Here is a 12207-nt window from a genome sequence, read left to right as displayed (position 1 = left end):
AAACTTTTCAGTTTTGCATAATCAAAATTGTTGATTTTGCATTTCATAATGCTCTCTATCTCTTGCTGGGTCATGAATTCTTCCCTTTCCCATAAATCTGACAGGTAAACTATTCCTTGCTCTCCCAAATCGCTTATAGTAAATCATGTACCAATTTTGACTTTATTTTGGTATATGGTGTAAAATATGGGCCTATGCCCAGTTTCTGCCATACTATTTTCCAATTTTCCCAGCAGTTTTTGTGAAATAGTGAATTCTTATCCCAGAAGCTGGATTCTTTGGGTTTATCAAAGAGTAGATTGCTATAGTCGGTGACTTCTGCGTCTTGTGTGCCTAACCTACTCTACTGATCTACCACTCTGATTCTTAGCCAGTACCAGGTAATTTTGAGGACTGCTGCTTTATAGTACATTTTGATATCTGCTATGGCTAGGCCACCTTCCCTAGCATTTCTTTTTCATTATTTCCATTGATATTCTAGACTTTTTGTTTTCCAGACGAATTTTGTTATTATTTTATCCAGCTCTGGAAAATAATTTTTTTGGTAGTTCTATTGGTATCGCACTGAATAAGTAAATTTGTTTTGATAAAATTGTCATTTTTATTATATTAGCCTGGCCTAGCCATGAGCAACTGATGTTATTCCATTTAATTAGATCTGACGTTATTTGTGTGGGAAGTGTTTTGTAATTGTGTTCATATAGGGACTGGGTTTATCTTGGCAGGTAGACTCCCAAATATTTCATAGTGTCTACAGTAACTTTAAATGGAATTTCTCTTTCTATCTCTTGCTATTGGGCTGTGTTAATATTATATAGGAATGCCAAGGAATTATGTGGGTTTACTTTTTATCCTGCAACTTTGCTAAAGTTGTTTATTATTTCAAGTAGTATTTTACTTGATTCTCTAAGTAAATCATCATATCATCTGCAAAAAGTGATAATTTAGTTTCTCCTTTGCCTATTCTAATTCCTTCAGTTTATTTTTCTTCTATTAATGTTGAAGCTAACATTTTTAATACCAAAATGAATAATAGGGGTTATAATGGACATCCTTGTTTCACCCCTGATATTATTGGGAATGGATCTAGCTTATCCCCTTTACATATGATGCTTGCTGATGGTTTTAGGTAAATGTTATTTATAATTTTAATGAAGACTCAGTTTATTCCTATGCTTTCTAGTGTTTTTTAATAGGAATGAGTGTTGTATTTTGTCAAAAGCTTTTTCTGCTTCTATTGAGATAAGCATGTGGTTTCTGCTAGTTTTGTTATTGATATGATCAATTATGCTGATGGTTTTCCTAATATTGAGACAGCCTTGCATTCCTGGAATAAGTCCTACCTGGTCATGGTGTATTATTCTCCTAATAAGTTGCTGTTTTGCTAGGATTTTATTTAAATATTTTCCATCAATATTTATTAGGTAAATTGGTCTATAATTTACTTTCTGTGTTATGACTCTTCTTGGTTTAGGTATTAGTTCCATATTTGCATCATGAAAAGAATTTGGTAGGCCTCCTTTTTTGCCTGTTTTCTCAAATAGTCTATAAAGTATGGGAATTAATTGTTCTTTAAATGTTCAATAAAATTCACATGTAAAACAATCTGGCCCTGGAAATTTTTTCCTAGGGAGTTCATTGATGTCTTGCTCAATTTCTTTTTCTCAGATGGTGCTATGTAGGTACTTTATTTTCTCTTCTGTTAGCCTGGGCACTTTGTATTTTTGTAAATATTCATTCATTTCCTGAGGTTATCAAATTTATGGGCATACAACTGTGCAAAATAATTCCTAATTATTGTTTTAATTTCCTCTTCATTCAAGATGAATTCACCCTTTTCATTTTTGATACTGGTAATTTGGTTTTCTTTTTTTTAATCAAATTGACCAAGGGTTTGTCAATTTTATGGTTTGTTTTTCATAAAACCAGTTTTATTTATTAGTTCAACAGTTTCTTGATTTCAATTTTATTAATCTCTCCTTTGATTTTCCATATTTCTAATTTGGTATCTAAATGAAGATTTTTAATTTGTTCTTTTTCTAGTTTTTTTTTCAGTTGCATGCCCTCTGGGGACTAAATGGCACTAAATATACCATTCTCAAGGTCTGTAGTTGGAAGGATGAAGATTCAAAAACTCTTACTGTGAGAAGAATAATATTTGTGAAGGTTAGTAGCATTAAAATTCAAATAAGTGTGTTTTGAGCTCCTGAATCTAAATCATCCACAATTATACATTTTACTAAATTTCTATTTTTGGGGAACATGATATACCCTTGGAACAATTTCTTAAATTATCATAAGAAACAGGGAAATTTTTGATTTATGCAAGGTTTTTTTTAACTTACAAAAGAATATGGGACACAGATGTCTTTCAGAGGGAAACTGCAACAGGCCATGAACTTTGAACATGAGGTTTGAATCCAGGGAAAGTAACTCATTGGGATTTTTGTGGTGGCTTCAAAAGAAACTCTGACCTGAGAAGAAACCAAGCTTAAATTTTTAAAGCTGTTTTTGAATTATGCAAACCCCACAAAACGTGAAAAATACCATTTAATCTATTTGTTGAATGATTTGATTGACTTGACTAGATAGACCGTATTATAGCTCTTACTTCCTACAAGAACAGATCAAAGTTAATTTAGTTTCACTGATTCCTGCCTTCAATAACAAGGATGTATAAGTTAAGTTATTTGAAAGAATGAAATATAAATGTGAAATTAGAGAATTCATGGCCATCGAAGTTAGTTTTTGGAAGAGCTAACATTGAAAAATTATGCATTGCTGTCATGGTCCAATTTTGTCAAGTCTATGTATGTGCAAAAGAAATAGGGTGACACGATTTTTGCTTATATGTGTGTTGACAGATTGTGCTTATCAAAACGTGAGGTTTGAGAAAAGTGGCAGGACAATCCTCAATGGTTCCAACATCTTTATCTTCAGCACTACAGTGCTTTGAATAAAGATGGAAAATGACCTTAAACTGACCTTGAAACTTTTGTGCTAAGGTTAGTTTCTTTTTTTAAGTGAGTCTGTGATTTGACCAACATAGAAAACTGTTTGTTGAAAATCCCTCCAGCAATTCAGTTGCATCTCTTCTGTAACTTACTATTTTTGAGAATACTAAGTGTATTGCCCATGATTGTATATAAAGTGTTTCAGAAACAATATTTGAACCCTGTCACCACCATGTGTGTTTATAAACCTATAAATTTCCTGAGACCCCGCTCTCTCCAAACCCAGAGGAGTAAAATTGCTCAGTCCTACATCTTTTCTAGGGCAGAGCTTCTCCAGCAATTAATTGGCAAGGTAAGTCACTCAAATCTCACCTTACAAAGTAACAGAGTCAGAGAAGGCACTTTGCTATCTTCCTCATCATGTCAACTCAAAAATCTTTCTACCTCATGGTCAAGAAATAATAATTCAGTCAACTTTTTCCATTTCTACTAAAAAGGGTTTAGCAAAATATTGTACTAAAAATGTTAGCCTTAGCAATAAGAGAAGAAAAATAAATTGATGGAATTAAAATAGGCAAAGGAGGAACAAAGCTATCACTCTTTGCCAATGATATGATGATATACTTACATCATTAAGGCAAAATTCATGACCTCAAAGAGGACCATGAGCATGCTTGAATTGCTCAGAATAGCAGTATATAAGGAATTCTCTAAGTAGAAGGCAAAGGAATTAAAGCATTTATTTAAACTCCAAAGGGCCAGACACAAGGACCAATGCCCCCAATTCGATATTGTGGCTTCAAGAACCTTCCAGAACCAATAAGCCCACCTCACAATAATAATGAGGAGGTTACAGAAAAGTACTATGTTAGTAAGCCAAACCATACTTGTGCTTCCCCCCAATGATAGGGCCCTCCTGTAAGAAGATCATTCACGGGTCTCAAGCCCCTGCTCAACACTCTCTGTCTGTACCCTCAGGAAGCTAGCTCTCAGCTCTCTGTCCCACTCTCAGTCCTCAGTGCTCAGTTTCTGCTCCTCCTCATCCTCATTTTCTCCAGCCACTGCTGTTCCTTTGGCTTCTCAGCTTCTTCAGTGCCTGCTACTTCAGCTTCTTCTGATCCTCAGGTTCTGTTCCTCCAGCTACTATGGCTCTGGCTTCTGCTGGTTCTGCTTCCACTCCTCCTCCTTCTCCTGCTTCTCCTTTTTTGCCTTTCCAAACTCTATTCTCTATTTTTATACAGTTCTTAGACATCATCTAATTGACTAGAACATCATTTGATTCACCAGAACTTAGGCACATACCATTGGCTCTGGTCTTAGCAACTCCCCTTAGGGCCTTGAGGGCTTCCACCCACATTAGTTTAGAACCTAGTAACTAGTGGACTGGGGCCTACTTGGGAACAAAGATCTAATTAGACTTCCCTTAGTTAGTCCCACCTAAAGCCCTGCCCTGAAGCCTATTCAATGGGCTGGAAAGGTCTTTTTACTTACTGATTAGCTTTACAATACTTAGAGAATTCCAGAGCATTAAGTTAAAAAAAAAACTACTTGAAATAATAAACAACTTTAGCAAAGTAGAAGGATACCAAATAAACCTACATAAATAATCAGCATTTATACATATTACTAACAAAGCCCAACAGTAAGGAATAGAGAAATTCCATTTTTCCACTTTACATTATGTAGACATTATAAAATATTTCAGATTTTAACTGCCAAGACAAATCCAGGAACTGTATGAACAAAATTATAAAACATATATCACACAAATAAAGTCAGATCTAAATAATTGGAAAAACTTCAGTTGGTCATGGGTAGGCTGAGCTAATATAATAAAATGACAATTCTCCCTAAATTGATTTACTTATTCAGTGCCATACCAATCAAATTACAAAAAAATTACTTTATAAGGCTAGAAAAAATAATAACAAAATTCATCTGGAAGAACAAAAAGCCCAAAATATCAAGAACATTAATAAAAAAAAATATGAGGGAAGGTAGCTAAGCTGTATCAGATCTTAAGTTATTTTATAAATGAGCAATCATCAAAACTACTTGGTACTGGGCAAGAAATAGTGTGGTGGATCAGTAAAATACCTTAGCTACCCAAGACACAGTAGTTTATGACTATAATGATTTACTGTTTGATAAACCCAAAGATTCCAGATTATGGGATAAGAATTCACTATTTAACAAAAACTGCTGGGAAAATTTGAAAACAGTATGGCAGAAACTATGCATAGACGAACATCTTAAAATGTATTCTCAGATAAAGTCAAAATTTAGATTTAGATATAAAGACTGCTACTATGAGAAAACTAGGAGAGCAAGGAATAGTTTACTTGTCATATTTATGGAGAAGGGAAGAATTTATGTCCAAACAATAGATAGAGAACATAATGAAATGCAAAATGGATAATTTTAATTACATTAAATTGAAAAGCTTTTGCACATACAAAGCCAATGCAAACAAGATAAGAAGGGAAGCAGAAAGCTGGGAAACAATTTTTACAGCCAGTGTCTCTGAAAAAGGCCTCATTTCTAGAACATATAGAGAATTGAATCAAATTTATAAGAATACAAAACATTCCTCAATTGATAAAAGGTCAAAGATATGAACAGGAAATTTTCAGAGGAAGAAATTAAAGCTATTTATAGTCATATACAAAAATGCACTAGATTACTATTGATTAGAGAAATACAAATCAAAACAACTCTGAGGTACCACATCACACCTATCAGATTGGCTAACATGACAAAACAGGAAAATGATAACTGTTGGAGAAGATGTGGTAAAGTTGGAACACTAATGCATTGTTGGTGGAGTTGCGAACTGATTCAACAATTCTGGAGAGCAATGTGGAAGTATGCCCAAAGAGTTATAAAGCTTTGCATACCTTTGACCCAGGAATATCACTTCTAGGTCTGTATACCAAATAGATCATAAAAATGGGAAAAGGACACCCATGTAAAGAAATATTTATATTAGCTCTTTCTGAGGTGACCAAACATTGGAAATAGAGAAGATTAGGGAATGCCTGAACAATCTGTTGTATATCAATGGAAGGGAATACTATAGTTTCATAAGAAATGATGAGCAGGTCAACTTCAGAAAAACCAAAAAAGACTTGAATGAAATGATTCTGAGTGAAGAGAACAGAACCAGGAAAGCATTTTACACAATAACAACATTGTGTGATGACTATCTTTGATAGACTTGTCTCTTCTCAGCAATACAATGATCTAAGACAATTCCAAGAGACACAAGATGGAAAATGCTATCTACATGTGGGAAAAGAATTATGGAGTCTGAATGCTGATGGAAGCATTCTATTTGCTATCTTTTTTTGTTGTTGTTTATTTTTTTTCTCTTGATTACTCCTGTTGGTTCTAAATCTTCTTTACAACATGAGTAATGTAAAACTATGTTTAATATAAATGTATATATAGAGACTATGTCAGATTTCATACCATCTCAGGATGCAGGGAGCGGCAAAAATTTGCAACTCAAAATCTTATTTAAGTGAGTGTTGAAAGCTAAAAATGAATAAATTAAAAACAGAAGAATAAAGAAAAGAATGAAGTGGAAAGATGGTGGCTGGAAAACAGGGACTCACTTAAGTTCTCCCCCAATTCCCTCCAAACACCTATAAAAATTGCTCTGAACAAATTCTAGAGCTACAGAACCCATGAAATAACAGAGGGAAACTGGAGTGCAGCCCAGAATGGGCCATGCCAGGACTGACCAGAGTTTGGGCAGAGCAGGCTTCAGGTCTCTGAATCACTCAGCTGTGATAGTTTCTAGACTTCTCAGCCCACAAAAGCCAAAGACAACTGAGCAGGTCAGTGGGAAGACAGCTGGGTGAGAGAAGTGCACAGTTCAGCCCTAGCCTTAGAAGCGGACGGAAATGGCTCAGAGGCAGCAGCAGGACTGCTTCTGCTTCCAGAGCTCCAGAGGTAGCTGCTTCTGGCACCAGGCCCACTTGGTGGGAGGAATAAAGTGGCAAATCAGAGTGAGAGTGCAAGGATTGCTTTGAGGATGCAGAGGAAGGGTTCTCTTGCTTTGCCCTGCTTGGATCTGGGTCACAGTCTTGCTTGGCATTTCTTGAGGGAGAAGGAGCACTGGAGAGGCAGAGCTTGCAGTGAAGTAGCTCTTAAAACAGCAGCACAAGGCCCCTAAAGCTTGGGACAAAGTACTCTCCATCCTAAAGGTAGTCATACCCTGAGAAAAAGCTCAAGGGTCAAGTAATTGGCTGGGAACAAGAGCAGGCAGTGTAAAAGGACTCAGACTGAGACTGAGAATATAGAATATATTTTTGGTGACAAAGAAGATCAAAACATACAGCCAGAAGTAAACAAAGTCAAAGAGCCTACTTCAAAAGCCTCCAAGAAAAATATGACTTGTAGAGTAAAAATTGGGAAGAGAAATGAGAGTGATGCAAGAAAATAATGAAAAACAAGTCAGTGACTTGCTAAAGGAGACCCAAAAAATATTGAAAAATATAACACCTTAAAAAACAGACTAACCCAAATGGCAAATGAGCTCCAAAAAGCCAATGAGGAGAAAGGCAGAATTAGCCAAATGGAAAAGGAGGTCCAAAAGACCACTGAAGAAAATTCTACCTTAAAAATTATATTGGAGCAAGTGAAAGCTAGTGACTTTATGAGAAGTTGTGTTGGTAAGCAAAATGGGCTCTCAGCACTTAGTTCAACCAAGTGCCCTTGAAGACTTTGGCTTTTGTTTCCTTTGATTAATTCAGTGTATTTCATTGAGTCTTACTAGGTGCTAAGCCCCAGGCCCAAACCCCTATTAGGTGCTAAGCCTATGTGGGTGTGAAGCTAAGGGGAGGTGCTAATTCAAGAGCCAATCATAGGAGCCTAAGTTCTGGTCATTCAGATGATGTTTGATGACATCTGAAATGCTATAAGAAGAGAAGATGGAGCCATTTGCGAAGGGCTCTCACTCTTGGTGGCATGGAGACTCAGGGCAGCTGTAGCTAAGAGCCCTCCAGCTCATAAACCCGGATGTTGGGACTTTGTTAATCTCTGGTAACTATGTATTGGGATTTGAATCAGATGAGGTCTGCCTGTCAATGTTTGTACTTTGTTTGTACTTCGCTCTGAAGTTCAGGGTCCTGGCTTTTTCCCTGAACTAAGTGAGTGATATTTGTATGCTGGATTAAAATAAGCTTGTGTTTCAACAATATAGCTAGCAGCTTCTGTGGGGGTGTAAGATCCACCCACAGCCAGCACCCAGGAAGCTGCGGCATGCTGGGAAAGCGTATGTTCTTTCTATCTGCTTAACCAAGGAAAGCAAGGTGAAGGGGTTGATACCTTTACTTTAATCCAGCATACAGACAGCATTCACTTAGTTCGGGGGAAAAAGCCAGCACCCTGAACTTCAGAATAAAATACAAACAAATTACAAACATCAACAGACAGACCCAATACAATTCATAGTTACCAACATCTAGGTTCAGCCTGGGAGCTCAGAACAAGGGCTGGCCCAGAGTCACGCGCCACCACTGCTGCGGCAAAGAGCTCCAACAGAAAAGCTTACTTTAATTCAGCATACAAATATCATTCACTTAGTTCAGGGTAAAAAGCCAGCACCCTGAACAAAATACAAACAAATTACAAACATCAACAGACAGACCCAATACAATTCATAGTTACCAACATCCAGGTTCAGCCAGGGAGCTCAGAACAAGGGCTGGCCCAGAGTCACGCTCGCCACAACTGCTACAGGTAGAGCTCCAACAGAAAAGGGATCTTCAAGCTGTCTTTTCTCCTCTTATAGAGTTTTTGACATCATCAAGCATCGTCTGAATGACCAGAGACCAGGCTCTGGTGATTGGTTCTTGTGTTGACCCCTCGCCTTAGGACCCTGGGAGGTTCACATCCACATAGATTAGGTTAACACCCAATAGTGCATGGCTCTGGAGTTAACAACTCCCCTTAGCCAGCCCCATCTTGGGCCACACCCCAGTCACCAATCCACACCCACATAGGTTCCACACCTAATAGGGTTCTGGGCCTGGGGCCCAGCACTTAGCAAGGCTCAATGAAATACACTGAGTTACTCAAAGAAAACAAAGGCCATTTTGCTTACCAACACAGCTTGTTAACCCCTTAACATTGCCTTCCTTAGTAAAGCAGATCGAAAGAACCTGGGCTTTTGCAACATGCTGGCAGCATTCTTGTTGTTGGGCTTCTGTTGGTCTTTCACCCCCAAAACAGCTGCTAGCCAGATTGTTGAAACAGAAGTCAAGAAATTATAAAACAGAAGGAAAAAATGGAAGACAATGTGAAATGCCTCATTGGAAAAACCACTCACCTGGAGAATAGATCCGGGAGAGATGATTTAAAAATTATTGGGCTACCTGAAAGCCATGATCAAAAAAGAGACTAGATATTATCTTCCAAGACGTTATCAAGAAAAACTGCCCTGATATTCTAGAACAAGAAGGCAAAATCAAAATTGAAAGAATCCACTAACGACTTCTTGAAAAAGATCCCAAAAAGAAAACTCCTAGGAATATTGTCACCAAATTCTGAAGTTCCCAGGTCAAAGAGAAAATATTGAAAGCAACCAGAAAGAAACAATTTGAGTATTGTGGAAACACAAAACAAAAGATCTAGCAGCTTCTACATTAAGAGATTGAAGGGCTTGGAATATGATATTCCAGAGGTCAAAGGAGTTAGGATTAAAACCAAGAATCACCTACCCAGCAAAACTGAGTATAATACTCCAAGGCAAAATATGGACTTTGAATAACATAGAGGACTTGGAAGCTTTCTTGATGAAAAGACCAGAGCTGAATAGAAAATTTGACTTTCACATACAACACTCAAGAGAAGCATGAAAAGGTAAACAAGAAAGAGAAATTCTAAGGGACCTACTAAAGTTGAACTGTTTTGTTTACATCCCTACATGGAAAGATGATATGTGTAGTTCATGAGACCTTTCTCAGTATTAGGGTAGTTGAAGGGAATATACATATACATATACATATATATATATATATATATATATATAGATATAGATATAGATATAGATATAGATATAGATATAGATATATATAGACAGAGGGCACAGGGTGAGTTGAATATGAAGGGATGATATCTAAAAAATAATAATAAGATTAAAGGTTGAGAGAGGAATATATTGGGAGAAGGAGAAAGGAGAAAGGCAGAGATAGAATGGGATAAATTATCTCACATAAAAGTGGCAAGAAAAAGCAGTTCTATTAGAAGGGAAGAGGGGGCAGGTGAAAGGGAATGAGTGAATCTTGCTCTCATAGGATTTGACTTAAGGAGAGAATAATGTACACAGTCAATTGGGTAACTTACCCCACAGGAAAGTATGGGGATAGGAAAGGGGGCATGATAGAAGGGAGGGCAGATAGACAGAAGAGGTAAGCAAAAGCAAACACTTTTGACGAGGGACAGGGTCAAGGCAGAAAACTGAATAAAGGGAGACAGGATAGGATGGAGGCAAACATAGTTAGTATTTCACAACATGACTATTATGGAAGTGTTTTGCATTATAATACATATGTGACCTATGTTGAATTGCTTGCCTTCTCAAGGAAGGTGCATGGGGAGGGAAGAAGGGAGAGAATTTGGAACTCAAATTTCTTTTTTTTTTTTTTTAGCAGGCATAGTTCAATTTACTTGTTTATAAAAAACATCTATGTGGTTGCCACAGCAGCTGCCTGGGTCCTCTGGACAGACACTGGAGTGTGAGTCTTCACAAGATGGTTGGTGAATGCCTGATAGGGAGACTTGGTGAACACAGTCTCCTTTCACAGGTCTGGGGTTAGATAGCTGTATGTTTTGGAGATGGCATCAAAGGTAGCTTTAGCAAAGTTGCCCAGAGTGGCAGTACAGCCTCTTGCAGAAGTATAGCAGTCATCAATTCCAGCCATCATCAGGAGTTTCTTAGGCACAGGAGCTGAGACAATGCCAGTACCTCTAGGAGCTGGGATCAGGTGCACCAGAACCGATACACATCGCCCAGTGACCTTGCAGGGCACTGTGTGAGGCTTGTCAATCTTGTTCCCCCAGAAGCCACGTCTCACAGGAACAATGGACAGCTTGGCCAGAATGATAGCACCACGAATAGCTGTGACCACTTCCTTGGAGCACTTGACACCCAGACCAACATGGCCATTGTAGTCACCGATGGCCACAAAAGCCTTGAACCTAGTACACTGTCCAGCTCTAGTTTGTTTCTGAACAGGCATGATCTTCAGAACCTCATCCTTCAGTGAAGATCCCAGGAAGAAATCTATGATCTCAGACTCCTTGATAGGGAGCGAGAAAAGATAGATCTCTTCCAAAGACTTGATCTTCATGTCCTTGACTAGGAGGCCCAGCTTAGTGACAGGAACCCACTCGTTGTCTTCAGCCTTTCCTCCCCGGGCTCCGCGGCCCCGGCCTCGGCCTCGGACACGGCCCCGGCCTCAACCTCGGCCCCCACTGCTGAAGCCACCGCGGAAGCCACCCCGACCTCCGACTGCGTGGTCCCCGGGGCTTCTCGCACCTCCTGCAGCACCAGTGTTGTCCACCATTTGGTGTTCACTAGAAGTAGAAGTGGAACTCAAATTTCTAAAAATAATGTCCCCCCCAAAAGTAGTTTTTACATGCACCTTGGAAATAAGATATACAGGCAATAAGGTATAGAAATCTATCTTGCCCTACAAAAAAGTAAGGGGAAAAGGGATGTGGGAGAGTGGGGTGACAGAAGGGAAGGCAGACTGGGAAAAGGGGCAATCAGAATATATGCCATCTTGTGGTGGGGGGTTGGTAGAAACGGGGAGAAAACCTGTAACTGAAAATCTCATGGAAATCAATGTTAAAAACTAAAAATATTTAATAGTAAATATATCTGAATAAAGAAAATAATAAAAATAAAACAGTTTGAAAAAGAATGAAGTGGAAACTACATTTACTAATAAGTAAATAAATAAGTAAATAAATGAATGAATGAATGAATAAATGAATGAATAAATAAATGAAGTATAGTAGTCTGTTGCTCTATGACCCCAATGAGAATCACTATAATTTTGCATTATAGACTGCATAAACCAAAGTTCTCTTTTCTGACTATCACTGTCTTCTTTCATCCGTATTAAGCACCCCACCCCTTGTCCTTGTTCCAGGTTACCCTTTCGTTCCTCTTCAGCCTTCACTATATTTTCTATGCAACTTCCTGTCTTACTGGAATTTTTCTTTCACAAACCATCCA

At 38.0% G+C, this 12207-nt stretch overlaps 1 pseudogene; it reads right to left on the bottom strand.

The window, feature by feature from the left end:
- Positions 1-10646: 10646 nt before the first annotated feature.
- LOC118828300 lies at positions 10647-11530 on the bottom strand (annotated as a pseudogene).
- Positions 11531-12207: the final 677 nt, after the last annotated feature.

Source organism: Trichosurus vulpecula, chromosome 1 (genome assembly GCF_011100635.1).
Source record: "Trichosurus vulpecula isolate mTriVul1 chromosome 1, mTriVul1.pri, whole genome shotgun sequence".
NCBI classification, from domain to species: Eukaryota; Metazoa; Chordata; class Mammalia; order Diprotodontia; family Phalangeridae; genus Trichosurus; species Trichosurus vulpecula.
This window is presented reverse-complemented; position numbering and strand designations above follow the sequence as displayed.